Raw genomic sequence first — 13,310 nt, 5'->3', positions numbered from 1 at the left:
ATTGTATAACAAATAAGTTAGATGTTGCAATTGTAATGTATACATAGTAGCACTAAGATGTCATAAATAAAGAAGAATTTCATTCAAGGTAGTTATTGAATAATGGATTTTATAGAATGGATCTTATTCTTAACATAATCTTTGACAATTAAACACAAATCAATCTGATATAAAGTAATTTTTTTGCCTTTAACTAATTATAAATTGAATTATGATTCTTCACATTAATAAGAAAGAATAAAAATTAAACATAACCTACGTTTGAATAATCAAAATGGAAGTAAATAAATTTATTTTACAGAAACAAAAGACACCTTTTTGTTATTAAATAAACACATTTTTCATTATTATTGTTATTTTTCATTCTTATTTATTTGATCAAGAATGTTGGGTGCTACTAACTCTTTAACTAGATGCATTTCAAATATTTATAACCATCGTTTTCATTATTAATATTAACACAAACTTTAAAACGAAAATTCACAAGAATCTATAACCAACATGGGTTTAACCTAATTTCGTTAACGGTAATCATGTTACATTCGCACTGGCATATGAATCTAATAAAGTGCATTGTACCGCACAATCGTGGTTAGGTTCTACATTAGGTTGTACATGTCTTTCATCGTGATTTGAATTTGGATACGAAGTACCATCTCGTGAACAATGATTATGTCTATACATAGGATTGATAGCATCTCTAGGATTTCGACATGTATTTCTATTATTTTTGTGTCTACTTCGGTTGATTAGGTTAGGCGGATTCCTTACATAGCCTTGTCTATTTTGTTCATTTCGATTGCTAGAGTATACTCGTCTTAGGTTCGGTTCATTATTATTCACACTTCGGATATTCAAATTCCGAACAGGGACCAAATGATCTGAATTATTCTTATTTTTACCCATTCCTGATTGTGTTAGATTCATAGCATGGTATTGAGTTTCGTAGCATTGTACAAGCATTAATAAATGACTGAAACTCATACACTGTGTGGAAAATAAGATCTGCTGTAATTTAAATGGAAGCAAATTGCGAATCGATGCAATTATTCTTGATTCCGATTGCAAGGGATTAACAACCTTTAATTCATTATAGACATTTATAACAAACTCTACAATAGATTTGTGCAATCGAGGATTGAAATGTTGATTTCTAAGAGTGGCATCTCTGTTTGCCAGCAAAAAGTCATTTTCGTAATTCGCGATCAATGCCGCTTTAAATTCCTCATATGTACTAATGTGATCACGTATTGCCTTAAACCATAAGGAACAAGGTGGGAGTAATACATGGGGTATTAATTTCATGTATTGTGATCGGTCGATAGACATTATATTACATTCGTCTTGGAATTTCTCTAAGAAAGAACTAGCATTTTCATTGCACTTACCATTAAATTTACTCATGGCTTTGATTTCGCTCATCTTGACACTTAGCTTTACCTTTCTTTTCTCACTCCTTGTTCTTGTGGTGTGATTGTTCCGGTCCGTAGCGTGCTGTGTCATGATACCATTTATATTTCGTTCATCAGTGATCTTCGGACAATTTTCCTCTAATATAATATCCTCCTCAGATTCCGGCGAAGGCGTATTTATATCCGGTGATTGGGGAAACTCGAAGCGATCACTGCCCAGATTATTGCGATAAATGGTGTCTCTAGCCTGTAACGTTTTAATTTCTTCCTGCATAGTAGCCAACTGGATCTTTTGATGTTTAACGGAAGATTCTATTAACGTTAAATCCTTTTTTACAGCACAGATTTCATGATTTTGATGATCGTGCTTTTCTTGACACTCATCGGCTAACCTTTTTAACTTCTCTTCAAACTGCGAGGATATGTCGTTCATCACCTGGACGATTGTTTGTTTCGTATCGTCTGATTTCAGTTCTATCCGTTCTATTCGTTTACTTAATTCTTCATACTGCTTGCTAGCTTCATTAAATTTCAGTTCTATCTTCTTTTCCATGGTCTGGTTAGCTTCATAGAACTTCAGTTCTATCTTCTGTTCAATGGTCTGGTTAGCTTCATAGAACTTCTGTTCCATGGTCTTGTTAGCTTCGTTGAATTTCAATTCTATCTTCTATTCCATGGTCTGGTTAGCTTCATAGAACTTCTGTTCCATGTTTGTGTTAGATTCATTGAGCTTCTGTTCCATGGTTTGTTTTATCTCAGTCGTCATTTGCATAATTTGTCGCTGCACAGCTAACAAAAGTCGATCCTCAGATGACAAACTTGGTGTTGCACTAATTTCACCTGGATTACTGGTATTAGATTCCTGTTGCACTATTTCACTATCCATTTTTCTTTTGATGACCTTACCGCTTCGTAATACGGTTAAGTTCGTATTCATAAATGGTAATATCCAAGTAAATTCATCCCTACTTTCCTTCTTCGGGAACTGAATTTTCAAAAGGTCCCGGGTTTGGTAAACCAAATTTTTATAACGACTCTATAGAAAAGCGTCGTCAACCTGGTCCGTCTGGTAAAATATAAGTTACGAAGCGATAATAACTTTTCTTTATGCAAGAATCAACTCAGATATTCAAAGATCATTAGCCTCACCTTTATTGCTTGATATGTCTTAAATATTCCTTTTTAAAACCGTGAAATACATAAATTCACTTGACTAGGTCAACACATAACATGTACATAGCCACAACTATCCCATAATAATCTCTTACATATATTAAAAACATTCTTCTTTTCTGTTAATTTAAAATGAACATTCTACTAAGTATATTACATATTTATGAGCACTTTTTGCCCACGGTACAGGTAAATATTATACAAACTAAAGTATTTCGTTATAACTACAAAATGTTTTTCTGCTAATTTTAGATCGTCTTGTGACTATGAACGAATGTTAGGTATATCATCATGACCAGAGACTAAAGGTACGAATAATTAGGTAAAGCATCCACATTTCTCCCATGCAAATGCATGTGTGCACTCCTGTTCCATGAGAATAATGTTTATTTAGTTTTCAGCTCATGGTCTCCACTGGTTACATTGTCTACTGTAATATTGTGATTAGAAAGTATTAGAATGGTATGCTGTAAGGTTTCTCTGATGCTCTAAAGGTAACGTGCCGTGACAAGTTAAGCAAAGGTCCCCTCCTCTTAGTTGACAATATCCCACCCACAAAGTGTTGTAAACATGTATGTTGAAAAAATCTTGATTGTCAGTTAATTCCACATTCCACATATAATTCTGATTGCGTCGTTAGATTTCTTCTTGTTTCCAAAAAACGAACAGTCGCTGTAGTGAAGGTGTCTCTCTTCGAATAATGAGGTCATTTTTACTGTTTGCCACTGGTTTTCTAGTGAAGGAGACACTTTTGGAAAATTTGTCATTTGACACTAATCGGGTAGAAATGATTTTCATAGTATACAGAGGCAAAATTCAATGACTAACGGTATCCAACGTTTCGCTCAAAGTTGGCACTCGTATCCAACTTTTCGCTCGAAGTAGTCACATCTAACTTAAGTACCCATGTTTACTGACAGTAAATAAGCTGCATAAAAAGCTACTGTGTTGCCAATGCTACACTATAACCCGAGAAAGCTTCCTCCCATACTTACTACAAAGTGGGTATTAAATAATTTTCTAGTTTTTTGCGTCCTTTATAGACACTAAATCGAGATTATCAGGAAAATGATTCCATACGTATACCCAACGCGGAGAAATAGGGTGTCCCCTGTAGGGGACACTGGGCATTAGAAATACAATGGACATATACAGGGTGGTCGTGCATGAATGTCGGAAAATTCGGGAGATGAATCTACAGGTAAAAACAAGCAAAAAATGTCATATGAACATTGGGTGAATGCGGCTTCGTTTGGACGCTAGAAGCGTCTGAAATGTCACCCTCCGAGGCGGCAATTTGCAATATCTCAAGAACGGAGAGAAATACGAATGTCGGGTCAAAATATATCAAAGGAAACCTCATCCGAAGAATCCAATTATGCATAAGTAATGGCGAAACAGTGGCGGCGCTAGAGGGGGGCACAAAGAAAGTGAATGAAACATGGAGAAAAGTGAACAATTTACACTGAAAAATTGTAGGAGGGTATGTTATTTGGAACATGTAACAACAAATGTTAATGAACAAAGGCAACAACGGCTAGTCTGTAGGGACATTATGGGAGGCGGATTGTAGGAATACAGTATCTTTGTAATGGTGAGAAATAGGAATGTCGGGTCAAAAGATATCGAAGGAAATCCCATCCGAAGAATTCAATTATGTATAAGTGATGGCGAAACAGTGGCGGTGCCAGGGGGAGCACAAAGAAAGTGAGTGAAACGCAGAGAAAAGTTGAAATTGGTGAAAACACAACTATTTGAAAGCAATCAGGAAACAAGGAATACAACTCTAGCTGTACTGTATGATATATGTCCGATGACAGAGGGCGCATAGCTACAGTAGGTGGAACAAGGGGGCGTGCAGAGCGTCGCATAGTAGAGTTAGTTATAGGAGTAGTGAAAGCGTGGGTAACGAGAGCGTTCGCATCGAGGGTGCAGAGGACAGCTTACAGTTCATTCGTACTGAATGGAGCAATGATAGTAACAGCACAAGCGTTTTAGTGCTAAACTCTACAGGCAGGGCAGTGATCCATGTGTATGTGAATGTGGTTTACTTTGTGTCGTGTGAAACAGTGTTGATGTTGACAAGCGCGGGACGGACAAGTGCTATGTGTAATGCACCACAATGAATAGGGTAGTATACACTAACGCCGAAATGGCAGATATGCATTTGATGTACGGCTTAGCGGAAGGTAATGCAGAAGAAGCACGTAGGTTATATGCGGAACGCTACCCAGATCGACAAATTCCAGCACCGGGGATGTTTATTCGTATTCATCAGCGTCATTCCTTCCCAACACAGACATTTCGAGACGACGACACGTTCGAACACCCCCACTGAAGAGAGGGTACTCCAACATGTGACCTGGAACTCGAGTATTAGTACCCGACGAATAGCAAGGCAGGAACACGTTTCGCATCAAGTCGTGCTAAGCATCTTGCATAGTAATAATCTCAACCATACCACGTACAACGAACGCATGCGTTATACGATGGTGACTATGAAACCCGACGACGTTTTTGTCGTTGGTTATACCGCAACTGCCGTGTAACACCAGCCTTTCTAACACAGGTATTGTTCTCGGATGAGGCATTATTCATACGGGATGGCATCACAAATTTTCACAATGACCATCGATGGGAACTCAACAACCCGCATGCAATCGTAGAGACGAAGCATCAACAGCGTTTCCAATTGCATGTGTGGGCTGGTATTATTGGCGACAACGTTGTGGGACCACACTTCTTACCACAGCGATTGAACGCAATATCGTTTCTCCAGTTTCTGACTCAGAATCTACCTAATCTGCTTAAAGATGGGCCACTGAGGACAGGACAGTGTATGTGGTTTATGCACGATGGCGCCCCTGCCCACTCATGTCGCACCATTCGTGCATATCTGAACAAAACATTTCCACGCAGGTGGATAGGTCGTGGTGGAAGACAAGCATGGCCCCCACGTTCACCCGACCTGAATCCCCTAGATTTTTCCTTTGGGGTTACGTGAAGAGTCTCGTGTATACACGGCCCCTGCATGATGTTGAAGATCTTTGCCAGCGTGTATGTGCTGCATTTGCCACATTACGGCAAACGCCAGCAATATAGGCACCAGTCAGAGAATCCTTACGCCATCGTGTAACTGTCTGTCTCGAAGAACAAGGAAGACATATTGAACAGCTGCTATAGAATGGCATTATGTTGACCATGGTAAGTACAATACCTCTTGTTTTTACAGTACACTGGGTCTCATCTTACATACGTATTTTTTACGATCTGTACGTTTCATCACTAAGAGTGTTTAACAGTTTCTTTGCAGCTCCCATGCGCCGCCACTGTTCCGCAGTACGTGTGCATAATTGGATTCTTCGGATGCGATTTCCTTTTATATCTTTTCACCCGACATTTCTATTTCTCTCCGTTAAAATTATACTGTATTTCAACATTCCACCTCTCATAGTGTCCCTACAGCGCAGCCATTGTTGCATTTGTTCATTAACATTTGTTGCTGCATGTTCCATATAACATCCGCTCCTACAGTTTATCAGTGTAAATTGTTTACCTTTCTCCGCATTTCATTCACTTTCTTTATGCTTCCCCTGGCGTCGCCACTGTTTCGCCATCACTTATACCTAATTGGATTCTCCGGATGGGATTTCCTTTGATATCTTTTGACCCGACATTCCTATTTCTCACCATTACAAAGATACTGTATTCCTACAATCCGCCTCCCATAATGTCCCTACAGACTAGCCGTTGTTGCCTTTGTTCATTAACATTTGTTGTTGCATGTTCCAAATAACATCCCCTCCTACAATTTTTCAGTGTAAATGGTTCACTTTTCTTCATGCATCATTCACTTTCTTTGTGCCCCCTCTAGCGCCGCCACTGTTTCGCCATTACTTATACATAATTGGATTCTTCGGATGAGGTTTCCTTTGATATGTTTTGACCCGACACTCGTATTTCTCTCCGTTCTTGAGATATTGCAAATTGCCGCCTCGGAAGGTGACATTTCAGACGCCTCTAGCGTCCAAACGAAGCCGCATTCACCCAATGTTCATATGACATTTTTTGCTTGCTTTTATCTGTAGATTCATCTCCCGAATTTTCCGACATTCATGCACGACCACCCTGTATTGAAACGACTATTGACTTAAAAGATACATGTTTTATTGTAAATAAAATATAAATTAACACAAATATCACTTATATATACAATAACTATACAAAATGCAAAATATTAAATACGGATATTTTGGTTATAACATTTCAATACGCTGCCCAAAGCAAGGTAGAACAATAGCATTACAGAACGCAAATTACAATAGGTACCTTCAATATTTACTTTTGGCTGTGATAGTCATATCAACAACGAACGTGTAGCCCAATCTCATAGTTTTCGCACATGATTCTTTAGTGTTTGTGGCACAAACCACATCTCTTTTGTGCGCACTTCTGTTGTACATGGTCTTTAGGGTCAGAGTTGAGGGCAACGCCATTTGGAACTCGTTGATCTAATGGTGTACTACAAGTGACACTCTTCACAGGTGGTTTCCCACTAATACCGCAGTAAAATTGAACAATCATTCTACGAAATTGACAATAAGTGAGTTTTTAACCTTGGCCGTATTCTTTTAGCATTAGCCATGCATTATGAGAATGGCATCCACACCAAACGCGAAGAGAGGGAACCACCATTTTTTTCCTTGGAAAGCAATTCGCACTGAGTGTACATTTTCATCGAATCTGTCGACACCCGCTATATATTTATTGTATTTTTGAAGAAGTGATGGGCTGTCCACAGAGATTTTTGTTCTCCTTCCGGCAACAACAACAATCCTATCTACTTTCTGAATCGGCAGTACACTATGACAGTTAGACACTACACTCACAATATTATTATCATGCCATTTCACTAAAACTATATCACTTTTTGCTGCGGAAAAGAACGAACCTCTTTTCTCCTTCTTCAGAGCCTCTCTCTTTTGCAACGGTTATTTCTGGATACTGTTCTCTCGTACTGTACAAATGCCTCCATTTCCATGCGCTGACAAAATTTCAATAAGTGGCAATGTCAAAAAGTTATCGAAATAAAAATTATAAGCTCCAAGGCCTTGCGCTAACCTAGACTCCATATCCAAAACAAGACTTGGACCTAGACCAAGATCTCTTGATACGGTAGCTTGCTATGCTGAGCTCCCTGATAGGGCTCAAAAGCAATCAAATAACCTGTTCGTGTGGCAGGGACCACAGTTTATAGTCAAATCTTAGTGGATTTCTACAATTTTATGGAGCTTGAGGCTGAAAAGAAAATTAGCTTCACGTAAATTATCACACAAAGCACAACCTACTTACACATAGAAAACGTAATCAAACAGATTGGGCTAGGGAGATTTGATTAGGTTTGGTTTGTTATGTAAACTTCAACAATACAATGCAATTTTTATAATTGTTGTTTAATTTTTTACTTTACTTACAACAATCGTAGTAGTTTGATAAATTCATCTTGAAAACCTTTCTGTAGACAAGAAATGTTCTCCAAGGTCTTTTTCGTCTGAGAAAAACTGGACGTAAATCAAACTTAGTATATAATAAACAAAGTATCACGTATCTATTTTGTATACAGTGTCAGAAATCTACGACATAATATATTCAAACTATGTCCGTAAAATCGAAAATTATACAAAGAAACAGATTATGTACGTACAGTGCCCAGTGTCCCCTACAGGGGACACCTTTTTGTTTTTACAAAATTATAAGTACTTTTATTTATTTGTGACCAAACCTTATATTTTATATGTGAACATGAATGTTTTAAGATAATAATTCAAGAGTTTAAAAAAAATATAGTTACCTGTTTCCTTTCTTGGCAGCCATTTTCATGCAGTGAAGTGTACAAACAGCCACTCAGGCCGCAGAATGCGTAATTCTGTGCTTCATATCTCCGCCGGTTGGTGGATCTGAGATCCCACAGTAGTGCTAGGTGATCTTCAGACTAGATACTTTCCAAAACTCCAAACATAACCGAAATATTTCCTTCAGGTGAAAAATAATACACATTTAAACTGCTGTCCCCTGTAGGGGACACCGGTCTTTCCCGGGTATAAGTGAATTCCATATTCCTTTAGCTCTTCAGTGATATATTTTGTTGCGAACTAATGAGTTCAAAATAATTTTACTTTCATAGTACGAGTATTAAATATTGGAGAAAGATCATAACTTTTCTCCTGCTTTCTAGTGTTAAAGAACGGAGATTAAGTGTCTAAATTTAACATGAGATAATACCTGAGAATTTAGCAATGTAGGTAACAAGTGAAGTACAAGTTTGAAGCATGTCAAGTAATTCAGCAAATAAATATCCGATCAAGAATTTCAAATAGCCCAGAAAGCATATTGTGCCTATCAGTGCCGTTAGAAAGCTCTTACGCATTCAGATGCAAAAGAGCATTTGTCGTTTCATTGAATTAATGACTTTGAATTTTGAAGATGTATTTCATTGTGATGAATTTGGATTTCATTGAATTTTAAGATGTAATAGCTGAAGTTTATAACCCATAACAATGAACCCCCAGAAATTGATTTTTATATACGATACTCTATTCAGGGGGTTTACTCTCCTAGGGGTTTCCTGCCTATCACTAATAAATTCTAAGCAAAACAAGTCAGCTTATTACAACTTACTATTTAAATATATATATAGCTACGACATGTTGAAATATTGATTTCTGAGCTATCATGCGATTTTTAGATATGAAAAGAATTAGCTTACGGAACCCTGATGGATTCCAAAATTGTCTTCCTAGCTAGGATAGATCATTACGTTCATTTCACTCTCAAACTATAAAGGAAATCTAATATAAAACGAAACAGGCCGCGAAAATGTGATTTATATCTGAAAATATGTAGACATTTAGAGCTCAATTAGCTTCTATCACTAATAAATCACACCAGCTATTGCTAAATTAGCTTCTATCCCTAAGAAATTACAGCAGTCAAGTTAAAAATAGGTTCTTGAACAGAGTTCTAAATTATTTATAGTAGGTTAGTATTAAATATTGGACAATACTCCATATCATTGGGTCATCAGAAATATAATTCCGAATTCATCAAGTAGAAAAGATGACATTGTGTAATTGTCACAAGAAAAAGTAACCAACTTGTTGAGTTGAAGTTAAAGTTTTGGCATCGGAAACTAAGATTGAGCTGTTGCACTGCATAATACAGTTGAATAACGAATCTAAAACGTGCGAACTAGACCAACTTGTAATCAGAAGTAGACATGAGATAATTGCTTACCATACCGCCACTTCAATACAAACCGATTACATTTTTATGGATTAAGTAAACTGGCGAGTTGCAAGAAAAAATATATATGTTCAATCTGACAGATTTAGAAGAAATGATTAACGAAGAAATTGATCATGTAACACGAGGCTGGGAATCTTGTGTGCAACATGAGCACAAATTACAAGATCATTTTATGAAAGAAACAGGAAGTGACAGATTTTGGAACCCATAATAATAATAATAAGTCAAACAGTGACATAATATTGACTGACATAAATGATAATGATAGCGGTGATGAACACGACAAACCTTAAGCTTTTTCAATAGAATAAAGTAACAGGTAAGTTGCTATTTATACTTCTAGTACGCGTATTGCACAACATTCTATTTTCAATTTTCTGCCGGAAAAAATATTCTGACATAGGTAATAAGTTCATATTTAGATATCAGACCGAACTTGTATTTAGAGAAATGTATCGCTTGATAATTTCCGTTGTAACTTGCAGATTGTTCTGCAATACTAAAAGTTATTTCTTAGTCATAATTACGCCTTTCTTTGCCAAAGAAGGATCAGTGGCTGAAATTTGTTACATTGAAGAAGAATATAAAGTCGACATCAGATAATTGTGAACAATCGTTTTTTCCTGTTACAAAGTCTGATGTACAGCTTGTACGTTATTTACGAGATGTGTATCCAGGAAAAGATCTGTCGTTAATTGAAAATAGTTCCAGAGAAGAACACAAATTAAGGAAAAGAATTTATATCAATTTACAATAAACCTTGCGGAAGAACAAGGAAGCGAAAGTATCATGAAAGTTATTTGTCTCTTGTATTCATTGACACTAGTAACGGTTTGCTGAAGTGTGTTATATGTAGAAAACTGTTTCCCAACAGCTCCTGATATGTTTCTGCTATATTACGTCGCCATTTTCAGTCATATCATCAAAGTCATCAAGACATTCCAATTGAATGTTCTCAACTTTAGTGCAGGGAATTGTTAAAAGCCCAAGAATTATTTCTACAACTGTCTCAAACTGAAAATGAAAATGCCGCGGAAGCCTCCTATTTGCTCTGTTACGCTGTATAGAGCTGCACGGGCGTAAGAGGAGATAAAGTATTCAGACCATGTGCTATGTCATGAATAACTGCATGCTAAACGATAAAACATTTAAAGTCACTTCACTCCTACTTTCAAACGACACTGTATCTCGTCGAATAAAAGATTTAGCAGAAAATATGAAAGTGAACAGATTTCGTGGCTGGATCGCTCTGAGTTCGCTTTATAAATGGATGAGTCTACATATGTAGAATAACTTGCACTCTCCGTGAACCAGCAGCATGCCAGGATGAACTTCATCTTGACGAAGACCTTCTTTTTGAACAATTAACAAGTGCAGCAGGAGAGGAAATATTCAGCGTTCTAAATATATTTTAACTGAAGATAACATAGCGTGGAGAAAAAGGGTTGATGTTTATACCAGTGGGGAGAGAGCAATGAATTCGAAACCTGCTGGTACTTTATCGCGAATAAAGGATGATTCTACAAGTTGTACTATAAGTCACTACCTTCTTCATCGTCATGTGCTTGCTGTATAGAAAATGCCACTTCATCTTAAAACGTTTTCAACGATTCCGTGTAGATAATAAATTTCATTAAACCAAGGGCACCCTCTATTTTTAAAGATTTTTGGTGGTTATTGCGTGGGAAGGCATTAGTTCGACTCTTTGAACTGAAGACTGAGTGAGTGACTTTTTTCGCAGACCACAAATTTGATTGGAAGATCGTATGTATACTAAGTACTGGGACTCAAGGCACGGCTATTTGTCAGATTTTTTTGAAAATACAAATGACACTATTTAGGGAATACAAAGGGAAAAAAATATTACAATATTCTCACTCATACCAAAATATTAGCATTCAGTGGCATGTTTTCCTGAACTTTAAGGATAGAAATTTCAAATGTTTTGTCAATTTTGTTCCTGTTTAAATCTTTTTCCTGATCAAGTTTCAGATGAGATGTAAGTGATATTCCAACATCGTGATGTGCGTGCGTCTATTGCGAAGTATGTACCAAGAGAACTAAACGCAAACTTGCAAGAGCTTTCCTGTTTGAAGAATACATTTGTAATTTCAGAAAAATCTCCCAATTGGATGACGCAGCTGTAAGAGAATGATATTGATATTATCTTACTCTACATTACAAAGTACTTTTCAGACACATCCATTAGCAAAATTTTGGTGCAGTAATAAGGAAGAGTATCCTGAATTATCTGCGAAGGCTAGCCGGATTTTTCTTCCATTTGTTAGCAATTACTTTGTGAACAGCGATTTTCCTTGTATGCATCCTCCGCAATCGCCGGTACAAAACAAGGTACCGCAATCGACTTAATGCTGATCTTGACATGAAACTTCTACAATTTTCGATCAAGACGAATATAAAATAACTTTTCAGGGTGAGAAAATAGAAAGAAGAAGGTATGTTCTTGATAAACTTGTTCAGATGACAAATAAATTATTTTACTAGCGTTTTACCAATATTAATATTATTATCTTTTGTTATAGCACAAAAACAGAACGATACATGTCCTTGAACATCATTTTACTTGACAGGACCCCCACCACGTCAAATAAAGATTACTCCTACTTTACACTGCTCCCATTTGATAAATACTATATTATTAGCAACGTTGCTCATTACTCTTTTCTATACCAATATTTCCTGTAAACATGATCAAGGATTTTCTGTTCCCTTGCCGTACGTAAGTCTGACTAGCCTCTAGCTGTAGCCTCTAGGTGTATACATTCAGAGACGGATAGACGGCAAACATTCAGAAAGATTTATTTTCCTTTTGTCTTGAGAGCCCTTATAAATGTTTAGATCTGTCCCAACATTAAATTCGACACTTTGCATTAACAAATAAATAAATAAATTAGGGATGAAAATTAACAACCAGCCCCCTACAAATCAAATACTACCTCTCTCGGAATAGTTTAATCATTCCCAGGATAGACAGTATGAACTGTTTTCTATGAATTACTCCATAGATGAGATGACAAAAATAAGTGAGTTTTAGATGAAAATGTAAGTTAGACTAAATGCACATGACGCTGCGTATAAAAAATTGAAAACGTATGGAGGTCGTAAAGTACCTCAGGAACTTCCCTTAATCCTCGGTAATTCCATACTGCCTACAAATAATTTCTACAGTTTACAAGGAAATATATGAAATACTCAACCACATTCCTTCCTCGAATAATGATATTTACTACATTTTCAGTCAATATTCCTGCCTCCACTACGCAATCGTTTCTCCTATCTAATTTACTGAAAGTTCACAGAAATGGTTTAATGTTTTTAATAAATACCAGTACCTGGAAGCGGTTTGGAAAGCTGAATTACAGAGAACGTTCGAAGTGAATGAATGAATTTGAAACAACC

The sequence above is a fragment of the Thermobia domestica genome, chromosome 5 (genome assembly GCF_964235325.1).
Source record: "Thermobia domestica chromosome 5, izTheDome1.hap1.1, whole genome shotgun sequence".
In the NCBI taxonomy this organism is placed as follows: domain Eukaryota; kingdom Metazoa; phylum Arthropoda; class Insecta; order Zygentoma; family Lepismatidae; genus Thermobia; species Thermobia domestica.
This window is presented reverse-complemented; position numbering follows the sequence as displayed.